This window comes from Polistes canadensis, unplaced genomic scaffold, assembly GCF_001313835.1.
Source record: "Polistes canadensis isolate GaletaPanama2010 unplaced genomic scaffold, ASM131383v1 scaffold_128, whole genome shotgun sequence".
NCBI lineage: Eukaryota > Metazoa > Arthropoda > Insecta > Hymenoptera > Vespidae > Polistes > Polistes canadensis.
In genome coordinates, this window is record NW_014569675.1 from 44,584 (window position 1) to 48,541 (window position 3,958).

Consider the following 3,958-nt stretch of genomic DNA (forward strand, 5'->3'; position numbering starts at 1 on the left):
GAAAAAGAAAAAGAAAAAAAAATAAGAATAAAGATAAAGAAAACATATCGGCCTTCGAACTCTCGTAGTATTATCTCTCTCTTTCTCTCTCTCTCTCTCTCTCTCTACGTCTAGCATACGTAATAGTATTATAGTATAGTATATACGAATCCACAGGCTTCGATTGGTTACGCAAGAAGCACAACAACATTGAAGTATATAGTACCGTTCGGTTGCAATGCGAATAGAGTTTATGTTTCTTCCCCTACTATCATCATCATCATCATAATCATAATAATAATCATCATCATTATCATCATCATCATCATAATAATCATCATCATCAAGTACTCCGACGACCCTTAGCGACCTGCCAAGCGAGCCAGGGTTCTTCAACCTAAACGCAAACTAAAATTTAAGAACTAACAACATATAAGATAAACAGTTAAACTTGAATTTAGGTTTACGTTAGTCTCAAAATAAAACACTAATAATTCATTGGGATACGATGTGCAAATTTCTGATGCACCGTAATGCACGAGTGAGACACTTTTCGAGTGGCACTTCGAAATATTGCATTAACTGCATGCACATAGGTTTATATTTCGCCTTATTAACGTAAAAAAAGTATTTTAATAATATCTCCATACAAATGTTACAAATATAATTAAACTGTTATACATTTTTTTTATTTTTTTGTTCATGTTTTTACATTATACGATACCTTTATTAATAAAAATATATATATATCAATATTGTTTTCATTTTAAAACGCAAATCAAATATCTATACAACTGAGAACTATTTTATTATCTTAAATCTAATACGGAAAAGAATGAAATAAAACGACGAGGAAAGATTTGCATTTTCGTAACAACACATCTAAATAAGAGGGATCAACATCAGTTGATGATGGTTCAGGTCGGACGACATAGTGTGCAGATGAACACGACAACGACATATCTTCGTGAGTTGTTCATACGAACGTGTGCCATGCACGATCTGCCAGTTCTATGTATTTGCCTTTTTCTCTCTCTCTCTCTCTCTCTCTCTCTTTCTCTCTCTCTCTCTCTCTCTCTCTCTTACTTTAATACTCTCTGTGTATTGTGGGAAGAGAGAACAGCGCCAGTCGCGATACGCGCATACGTGTAAGCGCACGTTCGAGACTGCTCGTCGTTCGTTCGTTGTTTCGTTCGTTAGTTAGTTAATTAATTTATTTGTTTAATAATTAATACATTAACACTCGCATTAATCTTCGTATTCGTAGAAAGGAAAAATTGGTATCTTTCAATTTTACACGAATAGTGTTGTATGATGATGAGATTCGCGCGTTGTGTTAACACTTTGATTAGACGTGAATAATCGTTTTAATACAACAATTTTGTTCTTATCCCAATGTTATATAATTAGTTTTTTGTTGTTGTTGTTATTATTACATTGACAATTTGTTCTTTCTAGATTTAAAATATTCATCCAATTAATTTATGTTGTGTACCACCTGTGTAGAAAATAAATACGATAAGTAGGTTACTCGTTTATTAAAAGTTCCCATCTGTTTGGATAAACGAAAATTTATTCGTTTATCGTTCGTGTCAAAGTGTTCAAGGTGGTTTTTTTTTTTGGTGAATATCAAGTGAATACAATAATGAGCTAATTATTCTTTTTAATGTTGTACGATTAAATTGTTACTTTCCTTTTTTGTTTTTGTTTCTTTTTATTGTGTTATATATATATAAATAATCGTATTGCATTATCGACGAGAATAAATTTGACGGTTAAATGATATTAATTTCTTATAAAATTTTGTAGATAGAACGAAGAAGATCGAAATGACGAATGATAATTTTAGTTTTTTTTCCATTTCCTCTTTTAACCGTACGATAAGTGTTTCTTTTTTTAACTTATACGTTGCAATGACAACAAATGCTTATTTTGCCCGTATACGAGTTTTGCTAGAGAACCTAATTGTCTCCCACGAGGTTTCGTTATTTCACGCGTGCGTTTTGTATCTGCATGTGTGTGTGTGTGTGTGTATAGTTTCTTCTTACGAACGATGAATGACGCGAATCTGATGTTCTCAGGGACGACGAATATATATATTTGTTAAATTCTCATCGTTGATTACAATGAACAGTGAACGTTCGTTCCATCTTTTTATTTTTTCATTTCTTTTCTTTTATTTTCGCGTTCACGTTTACCCATATTTTTCTTTTTATCATTTATCTTTTATTTAAAAAGATTACCGTATATTTCATATTATAAATATTATATTACATATATATATATACATATTGGGATTTATATTAATTATTTTTGTATTCATGAATTCTTTTCATAATTAATAACGAATCATTATGTCCGAGAGGTTCGATAAATTTCGTGCAAAAATCGTCAACGTTAGTTGAATCTATATTTTTTGTCTTCTTCTTCTTTTTTATGTCATTGAGAAACCGTATGGATTTTATACGTTGATATCGATATCGTAGCGACCGAAATATGGCACCAATGACAACGTAATGAAACGCGAGATTCAAAGAACGGAAGTTACCTGCCGAAAGGTAACGGATGAGAGTGTAAAGAAAAAAAAAATGAGAAAGAAAGAAAGAGAAAGAGAGAGTGTGTGTGTGAATACAAAAAAAAGTATATCGTGATTTCGCATACCGTTTTATTCCAAAAAAAAAAAAATCAATCTTTCATTAATAACTTATAACAAAAATCTAACGTCAAAATTGTTTTAACTCCTTCTTTTATTTTTGTTTTTTTTTTTCTATCAAATCCGATCGAACGAAAATCGTTTTGTCTTCGCAGTACTGGTAACCGAGTACTCGGAACGTGTAAGAGAAGATAAGTGTCCGTGAAATTAGAACGAAACGTCTCGCTCAATTATAATTCGAGGAGAGAGAAAGAGAACTGGTCTGTTAAAGCTCGTGATTACTTTCTGAGTTAATTACTCGACGCGAGTTTATCGTCGTTAAAATCGACCATGGAATAATACTACCGAGTTTGAAAAGTTTTTTTTTAACTAACACGCACACTACCGTTTCATTTTTAATCTCATACATTCTCGTTCGATTTCGATATTACGATTAAAAACGCATATACATATACATATATATATATATATAGTCTTCGAACAAATTTTTCTTGGTTTTGTTATGTATTCTTTTTCTTTTTCTTCCCCCTCCCCCTCATACTTATTCGTAATACATAAATTTTGTCAAACGAAAAGTTTATGTCACTGAAGTAATTTCTCACGAGAAAATCGGTCGTCCGTTAATAATTCGTCCGATAATTCGTACGTTATCAGACATTATATGTTTTTTTTTTTTTTTCGTACGATCATTGCATATGGCTGTTTTCGACGATTATCGAGTACGTCACCAGTAACTCTTATCTACTTAAAAATATATATATATATATATATATAGATATTTTTGTTGTAATATATTATTAGGGTTATCTAGCGAATTTTTTTCCTTCGTTAACTTTCATTCGTCCTTTCGATCTCGGATGTTTATACTAATTGGTAAATTAAGAGCTTTTTGATTGAATACAAAAATAACGTATGCAATCTTTTTTTTTTTTTATTAATATTATAATATGAAATCCTATTGTTTAAATAATATTCAACATATTATTAGAATTATATCTATCTATTGTATTTTTTTTTTTTTATTTTTTCATTCTTTTCCACCTGATCGATAAAAATGAATCTAAACGACGATTCCGTTGAAATTTAATCGAATGAAAATAAAGATAGATCGAGAAATTTGGCAAAAATGATTAAAAAGAAACGATTTAACGAGGACAACGGCAATGGGGATTTTTATTAACGAACTGAGATATATATAAAAGAAGAATAAAAATATAAAAAGAAAAAAAAAAAAAAAAACAATGAACGGACGTTGAATAAAGAATAAGGAAGAATTAAGAAGGATAAAAGTTGTGAAACATTCGAAGAATTCTAATCCTCGATACT

General features: G+C 30.3%; 1 protein-coding gene and 1 long non-coding RNA gene across 10 annotated transcripts in view; both read left to right on the forward strand.

The window, feature by feature from the left end:
• LOC106788154 (tensin-1) overlaps positions 1-3,958 on the forward strand; it is a 112,674-nt gene that overhangs the window by 32,770 nt on the left and 75,946 nt on the right. The window lies entirely within an intron of this gene.
• On the forward strand, positions 1,020-3,871 carry LOC106788155. Of its 3 annotated transcripts, none has more exons than XR_001381865.1 (2): positions 1,020-1,650; positions 3,736-3,871. It is a non-coding gene; the product is annotated as an uncharacterized LOC106788155 (long non-coding RNA). The 3 variants fall into 3 exon arrangements; XR_001381866.1 differs by having other exon boundaries at positions 1,020-1,647; XR_001381867.1 differs by having other exon boundaries at positions 1,020-1,601.